Source organism: Pithys albifrons, chromosome 11 (genome assembly GCF_047495875.1).
Source record: "Pithys albifrons albifrons isolate INPA30051 chromosome 11, PitAlb_v1, whole genome shotgun sequence".
Classification (NCBI taxonomy): domain Eukaryota; kingdom Metazoa; phylum Chordata; class Aves; order Passeriformes; family Thamnophilidae; genus Pithys; species Pithys albifrons.
In genome coordinates, this window is record NC_092468.1 from 1,956,782 (window position 1) to 1,968,947 (window position 12,166).

General features: G+C 47.2%; 1 protein-coding gene across 4 annotated transcripts in view; it reads left to right on the forward strand.

Annotated features, from left to right (window-relative positions):
* MAP3K13 (mitogen-activated protein kinase kinase kinase 13) overlaps window positions 1-12,166 on the forward strand; it is a 78,323-nt gene that overhangs the window by 23,689 nt on the left and 42,468 nt on the right. For 3 of the 4 annotated variants that reach the window (XM_071566094.1, XM_071566090.1, XM_071566091.1), the window contains one exon: window positions 5,276-5,389. The exons of the other annotated variant lie outside the window; for it this stretch is intronic. The gene's annotated coding sequence lies outside the window, so the exon portion shown is untranslated. The remainder of the gene's footprint in view (window positions 1-5,275; window positions 5,390-12,166) is intronic. 4 annotated transcript variants of the gene reach the window in all.

Genomic DNA, 12,166 nt, shown 5'->3' on the forward strand with positions numbered 1-12,166 from the left:
AGTTATGGGTACCTGTTTGTGTTCTCAGTGCTCTGTGCCAGGTGGTGTAGCTGGGTGGGAGCTGCTCACTCCTCACACCAGGTGTCCCAGTGCTGCAGCACGTTGTCTACTGGTGCTCTAAGGTGGGTGGGCTGACTTGGTCTCCACTGAGGGCTCTCAGATACCTTCAAAGGCCCCCATTTCATCTGCTTCTCCTCTGTGCCTGGAGTGAATCCTGGGCAGTAGTTCTGGTTCTTGGGCACACAGGAGTGAAGGTATTTTGCAGGAAATGATTATTTCTGAGCCTGTTCAGAGGCTTTCACAGGGCCTGGTGCTCAGTCTTCCCTGCCAGAGCATGGTCTACTTCTTTGATGTAACTTTTCTAGCCTAAAGCAGTGCTGCCTGGGTGCTGAGAGCCCACGCTCCCAAAATAGCCCGGGTGGAACAAGCACTCCACTGCTGAGTGCTCTTCGGGAGAGCAGAGGAAGGTAACAACGAGCAGATGGCAGCTGTTACTCACATCACCTGATTGATCTGAACACCTCAGACCCAGCAGCAGCACAGAGGTGGTGGAGGAACCCAGAGGGAAGGGATCCTGACTGGGTGTTAGAGGTGCACAGGATGCAGGCAGAGGGGAACTGAGTAAATGAGAGGGTTTGCAGCCAAGTGCTGAACCAGGAAGGGTTTGTTCAGAGCCTGGGCCTGCTTTTACTTGCCTGCTTTTCCAAGGTATTCCATTCCTTCATGTTTGACAAGCCCCTCAGAGCATCACTCCTTGGAGCTCCCTTGCTTGTAGCACAGTTCCCTCTGCAGAAGGGGTAGAACAAAGGTCCAGGACCTCAGAAATAACTGAATTCCTCCAATTTCAGTCAGTTGGAATGGTGTTATTTTAGCTTTTCCTGTAACAAATGCGGTACAGGAGCTGCTTGATCTTTTCACACAGTACCTAAGTGACCAGTGTGCACCTTGCAGGGAGTTGGGCTGGCTCAGCATCCCTTCCCTTCTCCACACGTTGGCCCTGGCCCAGCTTGTGGCAGAGTCCCTGTGCTGCTCCTGCTGTGCTGGGAGCACATCCTGCCAGTGTAGCACAGAATCTGGGCAGCCCTTTGTCCACCAGTGCTTCCAGCAGAGCCAACACCACAGCAGGTGGGGCTGGAGCACCTGCAGAGGTGGCTGCAGAGGGACAGAGGTGGCACTTTGTGTATTTGTTGGCCTCAGACCCAGCCTGGCCAAAGGGCAGTGGTGGGCACGGCAGAGGGTAGGCAGGCACAAATGTGGGCTCTTCATTTCGCTTGCAGAGGGTCAGGAGGCACAGCATTGCTGTGATCTCCCTGCAGAATGGCTCTGTCTTGGTTTTTAATTATTTTTACCCACTTATTTGGGGGTTTTGTTGGTTTTGTTGTTCTAAATCTTCAGCAGCAGAGGCTGAATGTGTGGCCTCCTCCTTTTTCTCCTCTTTTGTTTCCACTTTTTGGCAGTCATTTCCAGAGAGAGCTGCTGTGCTGGAGTGGCTCCCATCATCTTTCACACTCGTGCTCAGCCCCTGCAGAAGCCAAGCCCCCCATGGGCCTCTGCATTGCAAACACCATTGTGGTGGCACCTTGAGTCTTTGGGCTCCAGCTTTGCCAAACATCTAATGGGTGCATGAAGCGAGGAAAACACTTCTGCTCTGAGCTCTGCTGACACGTGAGGGGTTAAACTGAGCTCTGTTTATTAATGTTGATGCTTTAAATTGTGCCAGAACGTTTGAAAGTGGCATTGGACAGGGCAGTAAACACTGTTAAACGACAATACTGTTCAATATTTGCTGTTAATTGAGAGAGGCAGCAGCTGCTGGTATGCAGCTTCAGCCAGGATGAATTAGTAATGAGGCTGTAACTCCGGGTTTTTTCCTGGTTTAAGGTTGCATCAGCCCTTTCCAGTTCAGTAACACGCTTGGGGTCGAAATCAAAATTATAGCAAGCCCTAAATTGAAGATTTGACTTTGTTTTTGTTTTGCAGTGAGTTGTCATGGAGCTGTGGTGTCAGTGATAAATTTGGCAGCAGTGATGAAACTGCCTTGCATTGAAGGATCAAACTTGAAAGATTTTTGGGTTGGCCTTTGCATCCTGTGTGGCAGCCAGTGGGAGTGCAGCAGGCAAGGAAAGCTCCTCCTTTGTGAGAAAAGCACTTTTGTTGGGTTCTCACTGGCTGCCAGAGACATTCTCAGCTAAAACAGGAGTTTGGGTTGCAGTTTCATAGAATCATAGAATGGATTGGGTTGGAAAAGACCTGTGAGATCATCAAGTCCAACCCTTGGTCCAACTCCAGTCCCTTTACCAGATCATGGCACTCAGTGCCACGGCCAAGCTCAGTTGAAAAACCTCTAGGGATGGGGAATCCACCCCCTCTCTGGGCAGCCCATTCCAATGCCTGAGCACTCTCTCTGGCACTGCTGCAGCTCATGGTGTGCGAGGGACTCCTGTCCCCCACGCCAGGGGGACTGCAGGGCAGTTCAACCAGTTCAACGCTGTTGCCATGGCCGTGTGTTGAGTTCAACCTTTGAAAACTTGCTGGTAAGCTGTTAATCAACCACGAGTTAAACCAACAAACCCTCCCACCTTGCTGGGATGGGGTGGGGTGGGATGGGATGGGATGGGGATGGGACTCCCCAAGGCTTCGGGAGCGTCGTTGCTGCAGAGTGGCTGCGATGGGGCAGAGTCTCCTCTCTGAGGAACGCGGCCCAGCCTCCCCCACGCAGTCTGTGCACCTCCCTGGGGGAATTGGTTTGGCACAAACCCCTTTATTTCGGGCTCCAGACGGAGTGTGGGAGGGCAGAGCTGCGGCCGGGGCAGGGCTGGAGGGGGCACGGGCAGGGAAGTGCCAGCTCTGCTGCCAACAGTGCCCGATCCATCTCAGCACAGCTCGTCTTTCTCCACGAGTGGAAGGATTTCAAAGCAAATAATCACAGACTCACAGACTATTCCGAGTTGGAAGGGACCCATAAGGATCATCGAGTCCAGCTCTCCAGTCAATGGCCCACACAGGGGATTGAGCCCATGACTCTGGCATTATTACAACCAAGTTTAACCAACTGAATGTTTTGTTTGTTTGGTTCTTTAAACAGAAATCCGTCTGCGGGGGTTAGTGCTTGAATCCAAAGAGTCAGAATTCTGCCAGTGTTTGGGTAGGGTGAGAAAGAGGAGACTGAAAGAGTTCCTAGGATCCATGATGCTGATGTCAGAGGACAAGAACCCCAGCAGGCAGGTGTGTGTGTGAGCCCATTCCCACACCTGGGGGCTGTGTTTGTGCACAGCAGCACTTTGCACCCAGTCAGTGCGTTTTATGCATCCTGAGGAGCTGGGAGCTGCCACACACCCTGCTGGTTCTGGATTATGGATGCAGGGAATCTTTCAGGGAATCTTTCAGGCTGCTGTGGGAGGCAAGTGCTGGAAGCCAACAGGATGCTATAAAAGGTGGTGGGAATGGAAGTGCAGGAAGAGCTGAACTCCTTTGGTCATGAAGGTCCTTCAGCCTCTCAAGTCCCTTCCTGTTTTGGGCACTGATCATTCCTACCTTGGCTGCCAGTTATCAAGAGATGCTTTAAAAGCTGTCCTTCAAAGCTGTGTTTTCTCTTGTGAAAGTCAGTAATTTATTCCAGTGGCATTTGGCCAACTGTGGGCATCTGGTGTCTCATGTTTCTTACGAACATCTCTCCAATTTTATGTGCTGTTTTCTATATATATATATGAACTGTGTTTAAAAGGATAATGTAATCAAATACATTTTTCTTTTTTTTAATGTTTTTCAAATCTGTTTGATCTGTAGTATTGCTTATAATGCTTTCATTGCTCAAATATTTGGGTTTTTTAAGCAAGAAAATGCACCTTGTGTTTACACACACTGTTCCTGTCTTAAAATAGTGGTAAAAATTGTAATTACTGGCTTTTGGGGCTTTTTTAATTGATGTAATAAACCATGTGATTTTCATGTGAACAAAAGCAAATCTTTATATTTGTATTATATATAAAACCCTCTAAAGGTTGGCAAATAAAGCTGTAAAAATACATGTATGTTTACCCTGGATTTTAATTGGAAATTATTCTGTAATTAAAATGTTAATACAGGGGTGGTACAGGGCAAATTGGTTCTTTCCTGTGCAAGAATATTGTTGTATCCTCATCCTGCTGTTGCCCACATACAGCCTCCTAGTGCAGCCTCACCTGGACCTCACAGGCTTCTACTCACTGGAAATAATGTGCAAGTGCCTGTTGTTGTGGCAAACTAGAAGAGAGAAGGAGAAACCTGATACAGTGCTAAAATTAAATGGCAGTGGTGACAAGATCAGTGTTTTTCTCAAATACAAGTGGCTTTTGCTTGTAATTCTGCAAAAAATTAGAATATGCTGAACTTCCTAATGCTGGGAGTGGCCTTGAGAGCAGCAGAGTTGTGGGGCAGAACACGGGGCAGGAGGTGCCTGTTTTTGCAAGGCCACACAGATTTGGTTGTCTGAAGTCTCTTAATTCTGGCAAGACTCTGGTGCTGGTATTTCTGAATCCCTTCCTCAGTGCTGGAGTCACCTTGTTGTCTGATGATGGATATGAAGAAAACAATGTGTGTGGGTAGGGATAATAATCTCTTTTTACGAGCAGCAAGTTTAGTGTTTGCATTGAAGTTCTGTAATTTCAAGGTGTGGATGGTCTCTAATTTTCTGAAGGCCTGGGCTGAGTCTTGCAGCCTGTTGGATTTGTGTGGGGTGGGGAGAAGGTGCAGTGGGCTCAGTATTTGTTGTCTCTCCTGAATGTTTCTGGTCATACCAGGAGTAATGGTGTTGGGAGTTGTGTATGTGTAGGAGGACTGCAGTAAGTTATGCTTTTTGTAAAATTTACTTAAAATTAGTAAAACAAATAACTTGGAGTTAGGTATGAAATTAAGTGTAAAATATCATTAATAGATTACCTCAAGTATGTTATTTTAAAGGCTAATCCCATCCTGGTGTAATTTTGTAACATGGAAAGCTCTGAGCTCTTTTACTGGAGCTGCTTGCTTAATTTAGATTAAAATTGTACCATAAAAGGATTACAGAGTGTGGGCCTGTGCTAAGAAAGGAAGTACTAAATATGCCGAGGTATTTTTCTACTCCCAGCTTCTTTCTGAAAGTGCACACTAAATTTTGGATGTGTTCTGCTGCCTTTCCAATGTGCCACGTAACATCCCGATGTGCCGAGGCGATGTTTGGGGTTGGTGTTGGGAGCAGGACTGAAACACATTCCAGCAGGATTCTGGGCTGGATTCTGAGCTTTTTTGTTCTTTCTAGAGAGAAGAATTCCGTGCTGGACTGTCCCAGATGGTGCAGCCCCCGAGAGCAGCTTGGCTTCCCTGACCTGAGGGGAGGCACATGGACATGGGCGTTCGGTGCAGCAATGAGCAGGTACTGCCCCGGGGGATCTGAGCCATGCTGGGGTGTGGAACAGCCCTGTGCTCACTCCTGCACTGGCCTGGGGTTTAAATGCACCTTCCCCCCAAAGGCAGGAGTGAGGTGAGCTCAGCTCTGTGACTGGAGAGACTTATGCTTATTAATTGATAATGTTATTAATCGATATACCTCTCACAGAATTTGCTTGGTAGTTATTATAAAATTCAGTGTATAACATACGGCAAAACTCACAAGGTACAGACCTGACCTTCAGGATGCCATACCAAGAGGCCCCAGAGCCCCTTGGACTAATTAAAACAGCCAGGACACCCAATGAAATGAAGATAAATCAGAATATATGTCAGAAGAACAAGATAAGTAGAGAAATTCACCAATTAGACCAGTTACAGTTGCCAGCAGATCCAGTTTGAAGAAGTTTTGAGCAAAAGGTAAAAAGTTCAGGGGAGGAAGAGTGCTGACTTCATCCCCAAAGACCACCAGAGACCCCTGCCCTGAATTACCAGGAGGAAAGGCACAAAGAAAGAGGTGCATGGGGTGGAGAAAATGGAAATCAGTTCTTAAAACTCATTATAATAACCCTACCCTCTCTAAGAAAATAATGTGTATGCATGAAGAAATAATAATATGTATAACTTACTTGCATATAAACCAGTTGTTAACTCCACCAGGTGTGCACGTTTTTTGGAGGAGCTTCCCCCCTGCACCTGGGCCTGGAATAAACATACCTCTCTATAACCTCACTGGACAGAGAGTCTTCTTTCCACAAATCACCTGGGTCTGTCCTGTGTGCAGAGCCCTTGCCCTGCTGGCCTTGCCCACCTGCACCCACCCCACGGATCACTCCCCTGGGAGGGAACAGGGAGGCACAAGTGCCAAAGGGGTGTCTGCATGGGCTGAGCTGAAGTTAATCTTACTGTTTAAACCCTTCCAGTATGGCTTGAGCTCTGAAAGTGTTTGAATCTGTTCATTCAGGTGTGTTTATTCTGTAAGGTTTGAACTTTAGGACATCATTTTCCACTGTTTTAAGTACTTTTTCATGGTATTTCCCTGGTGATTGGCTGGAGAATGTGGATCCAGGCTGTTGCAGCTGGAGCAGAGACACCAGTGAAGTTTCAGAAAAGGCAGAGATTTGTGGTTTGTTTTGAGATCTAAGCAGGTTTTGGGTTCAATAATGGGAGAACTGTGTTTTCAGCTGTTTGTTTCTCTTGAAGCAGCTGTTGTAACTTGCCAGTGCAGTAGGGACTGGGCAGCTCATGCAGGGAGAGTCAGGTGTGTAAACTCTTCCCATTTCTGACCAACCTGTTCTCTGAGTTTCCCCCTGTCTAATTACAATTCCATTTTCTGAGGCATGGCCAGCCATGTAAGAACATCTTTGAACATGACAGAGACCACTCAGGACACAGGGTTAGGACCTTTAGGATGGCTTTTGGTCTTTAAGTGTCCTGTCCTTCCCCTCTGTCCTCAGCGTGAGTCTGAATGGTCTTTTGTCACTTCTGAAATGTGATGGAAATGGCAGGAGGCTTCTTTGTCTCATTCCCTTCCAGTGCTCCCATGTGAGCCTGTGATTTTTGCAATGTGCATTGCCTTTGATGTTAGCATGATGCTTAATGTGGTTTGAATATTTCATCTCTTCTTTCTGTGTCATACATGAAGCTTTTTTAATTTAACTGCATCTATTGTATGCATTAAAAATTAAATGGTGAAACTTATATGCCAGCAAACTGCATATATCTATGTGGAGAACTGGAAAGGAGCAACTGCTGAGGAAATTCTGTAAGCTTTGGGGAATTCAGTTTAGGAGGATATTTAAAAAAAACAGTTTCTTGATTTCTTTATAGATGCAAGCTGAAAAACCATTTATTCTTGTCTTTTAACTAAAATTATCTACAGGATTCTTCAGTTAGTGAGTGGATCTGTGTGTAATGCAGGGAAACATTTTGTTGTTTCACTTGAGGAGGCTGAGGATGGTTTTATTCTACACGTTTTCTTTACATTTGTGTGATCTTTGTTGTAGGGAGATACTTCATGCAGAGAAAGCTCCAGATATGTATTTTTAGGATGTGGCTGAGCCACCTCTGAGTGGGATTGCAGGAAGATGTGAGATGGAGCTGCATTTTGGGATTCATTTCTTAATATAAAAGCTGTCAATTTTTACCATTCTATGAGGAGTGGTGGGTGCTGGAGAGGCAGAGCATCCATATATTTAGACTGTGGCTGTCTCTCATTACGAGTTATAATTAAGGTGAAGTATTTTGGTGAAGAATTAAATTCTCCCTTGATTTGAACCTGGTGTCATCTCTGAAAGCAATTAGTCACATGAGCCACCCTGTCCTTGCTTCATCAACAACAGTTCATCAGTTGCTTCATCAACATTGCTGTGTCTAATTTAGCTGCTCCTTGTGGTTCAGTACCAGGCACTCTGTATGGGAGTGCTCAGTGCATGGCAGGAGTGGGTAGAGGAGGCTGGAGGATGGAAGGTCTGGCCCTGAGGGGGGCTGGGACATCTCTGCAGGGCTGGAGGTTGTAAAACACCCTGTGAAGCCCTGGAAGGTTCCAGGTTAATGTTGTAGCTGGTGTAGGTTTGAACATGGCTCTCACTTATGCACTTTCAATTCAAGCCACAACTTGAATTTACCAATGTGGTGCTGATTCTCTCTGGATGGGCAAATCCTGTGTAACCACCTTTTCTCTGGATGGGCAAATCCTGTGTAACCCAGAGCTGGTGGTTTGGGTTGGGGTGTTGGGACATTGGCTCAGTTCCATGTGCCATTTTGGTTGTCCTTTAGGGTCAGCTCTGTCACTTCAGTCAGGAAGGATTTGGTGCATTGGGGGCTTTGTGGTGCCTCCTTCATACACTGCATTGTCCAACACTGTGCTTGAAAACAAGGATCAAACCCCACTGCTGGCAAGTTTAGTGTCCCAATCCCCATATTCTGCTCCTGGTGACTGTAACTATGTAAAGTGCTGTCAGAACCCTTCATGAAGTGAGTAATTCTGCGTCGTGACACCTCTGATGGGCTCTCCTGAGGACTGCAGGGAGTGCTGGGGAGCACAGGCCCCTTAGGAGAGAGGGGAAAAGCAAAACCTCCTGGAAGCTTCAGGAGTGATGTGAGTCTGGGAAGAAGGTGCTGAGCAGGTTTGTTTGCCTTGAGAATATTTACATAGGGTTGATCTACTGTTCCTGAAGGAACTTTATCACAGTACTACAGAGGAAACTTAGTGCTAAATATAGAGCCCTATTCTGGCAGTCTCTTGACTTATAAATGCTTGAATTTTGCTGTCTTAATGGGCTTTCAGCAGTTTTTGGTACAAATCTGAATAACATTCCTTGGAGAGGTTGAATAACAGTAACACGGATGGAAAGATTTAATTTGGTGAGACCTTGTACTGCAAAAGATCAGAGGAATTTTTGAGCTTCAGCTCTTGCTGTGAAAACTTCAGTGCTTCAGTATCTTCATAGAAGAGGCCTGAGAGGTTCCAAAAGTTCATCTTGACCTTTTGCATCAAGGCATCATCACTATTGTTTCTGTGAGATGATTTTTTGCCCTTTACCTCCTCATAGAGGAGGCAGCTCGAGTTCCTTGGGCTGGTGCTTCACAGTTCACCACTTGGACAAGTTCTTCTCATGGCCTGAGGAAATCTTTCTTGTTGCAGTTTGAGTCCATTACTTTTCCTGCTCAGGGAAGACATGGAGGGTAAGTTCCCTCTTTCTTTGCAGAAACCATTTCTATATTGAATGGAAATAGGTCATATCTCAGTCTTACCTTTTCTTTTTACTCTGTTCAGGCTGAGCCACCTCGAGGAGTTACCTCACTCCTCCCTCAGAGCTTGCCTGGCTTTGCTTTTAGTTCTGGTGTGGTTTCTCTCTTTCCCATCAAGCCTGACCCAGAAATGGACTTTACAGAAGGCCTTATAAAACTGAGAGGATCAGGCATTTGTGCTCCTGTCAATGGACAGAATTTGCCTTGTTTGTGACAACTGGGTATTTATAATTTGTGCTCAGACTGTGATCCTCTCCATCCCCAGTCTTTATCTACAGCACAGCTGCTCACAGTTGTTTCTATATTTATGTAGGTGCTTTTCTTTTTTCCTCTGAACAACACTTGACCTTGGGGAATTGGACTGCATTTTTTAATCACTTCTTCAGTTTCATTAATTTCACTCTGCAAAAGCTTCCCATTTGTGTGCCATTTAATGGGAATAACATAAATTGTAGGACTTTTCTTTCCACGTGGCACTGAGGCTTTGTCAGGTCTCGTTGCTTTTGCAGCCCCTCACCTGGCAGAGCAGTGGTGACATTGGCTCAGCTGCCTTTGCAAGTGTCCCTTAGAGCTGCTATTTATACAGACTTATTTTTCATTTTTTTCCCCAGTATTTCTCACTGCTGGCAACTCTATTAGAGTTAATTATTGTTGTGGAAGACTCGATTTCAGCATGTTCTCTGAGAGGAATATTATTTTGTGACTGTGTCCCTGAACAAATAGATCTGCTCTTCTCACATGGCCTCGGCTCAGCTGGCCACTGCCCCTGAAAATCTGGGCAGGCTGTTGTTCTCTTGCTGCATGAGCTGCCCTCTCAGCAGCTCTGATGCCTCCTGTGTAGCACTGTTTTCCTTCCTGGGGGAGTTCCAGACTTTTCCTTATGTCTCAGGAGCTGGGCAGTTTCCTTTCAGAAGGTAAAAGTCTGAAAAAGTGTTTTTTTGAACTTCCTCAGCCTCATCAGTGCATGTTCTTTGCATCACAGTGACTTACCTGCTCCTAAACCTCCCAGAGTTATTGTGGTGAGGAGCCTGAAATGCAGAGCTCATCTGGAGAGAGTAGGGGGAACAACTCAGAAACCCCTTTAAAAAGGAATCTATACCAACCTCACGCTTAAACAAGGGACCACATAGTGCATTTTGTCTTGTTGTTGCCTTTAGTGCCTCTGCTGTCTTTATTTAATTTCATTTTTAGTTTCTGGAGTGCTACTGGAGGCAATGCAAGGTCCAAGGAAGTCATTGTGTGGTGTTAGTGCTCCATCATGGCCAAAAACACAACAGGCAACAGTAGGGGAGGGGATTTTATTGTAGAGAAATCTCCCTTTTAGGTAAGAGAAGTTGGAAGAACTTTGATTTGAAGACTGTGAAATGGTGGTACAAGTGTCCTTTATTTTTTTAACAGGGGTATTACATACCTATGAGTCCATGCCCATCTCCAGCTCTGCTTCCATGGCTAAACAGCCCCAAGTGTCTCACTGGGGCTCACTGAAGCTGCTGCTCCCTGAGCAGAGGCAGATCTCATGTCTCTGCCCTGGGGGGCTCCAGCGATGCTCCAGGGACAGCCCTGCCCCTGTGGAGGAAGAGTTTGGTCACCAAAACTTGCCCCCTGGCTTTCATAGAATCATAGACTCAATTGGGTTGGAAAAGACCTCTGAGATCATCAAGTCCAACCCTTGGTCCAACTCCAGTCCCTTTACCAGATCATGGCACTCAGTGCCACGGCCAAGCTCACCTTAAAAACCTCCAGGGATGGGGAATCCACCCCCTCTCTGGGCAGCCCATTCCAATCCCTGAGCACTCTCTCTGCAAAGAATTTCTTTCTGCTCTCCAACTTCAATTTCCCCTGGCAGAGCTTGAGCCCATCGTGCCCCCTTGTCCTATTGCTGAGTGCCTGGGAGAAGAGACCAACCCCCACCTGGCCAGAACTTCCCTTCAGGCAGTTCCAGACAGTGCTGAGGTCACCTCTGAGCCTCCTCTTCTCCAGGCTGAACACCCCCAGCTCCCTCAGCCTCTCCCCACAGCACTTGTGCTCCAGTCCCTTCTCCAGCCTCGTTGCTCTTCTCTGGCCCCGCTCCAGCCCCTCAATCTCTTTCCTGAACTGAGGGGCCCAGAACTGAACACAACACTCAAGGTGTGGCCTCCCCAAGGCAGAGTCCAGGGGAAGGGTCACTGCCCTGGCCCTGCTGGCCACGCTAGTTTGGATCCAGGCCAGGATCCCCTTGGCCTTCTTGGCCACCTGGGCACACTGGTGGCTCCTGTTGAGCTTCCTGTCCCTCAGTCCCCCCAGGTCCCTCTGCCTGGCTGCTCTCCAGCCACTCTGTGCCCAGCCTGGAGCGCTGCAGGGCTTGGGGTGGCCAAAGGGCAGGACCTGCACTTGGCCTTGTTGAACGGCACTTGTCCTACCCTGGGGGTGACCCTTAATTCGTGTGGGTGTCACGTCCCACCCACGGGCTCTGGGCTGTTCTGGCTCAGGGACAGGATCTGGAATCACCAGGGCTGTCCTGTTTTAACAGACTTTCCTCCCAGACAGGGCTCCTGACTCAAACTGCAGCTCAGCTGTTCTCAGGGCATTGCACATGCCCCACTTGGGCTTTTTCTCCTTTCCTTTGGTCCCACCTCATGGCTCTGCTGTCCAACTGCAGTGCCAGTCACCTCCCTCTGCAGAGAGCACTTTCCAGAGCCTCAGATTTGGGGACATTCTGGTTAAAATCTTGATTCTGTGATTCTGATTTTTTTCCTTCCTTCCTGCCACCCCCACACTGCTGAAGGTCAGGACACTCAGAAGAGGGATGTTTGCCTACAGGGTTGGAAGAATGGATCCAAGATTTCACAGGAGTTTGGAACCTGACAATGAAATGCCCCTCTCACCACCTTATCTATGCCAATATTTACCCAGACTTTTGCCTGTTGGAGAATCATTTGCTGTCTCACTTCACCTGTTTACTCATCCAGGTGGGAAGTTTTCCCAGTGCTGTCCCTCTTGTTCCACCAAGTGTGTGCTGAGGAGATTTATT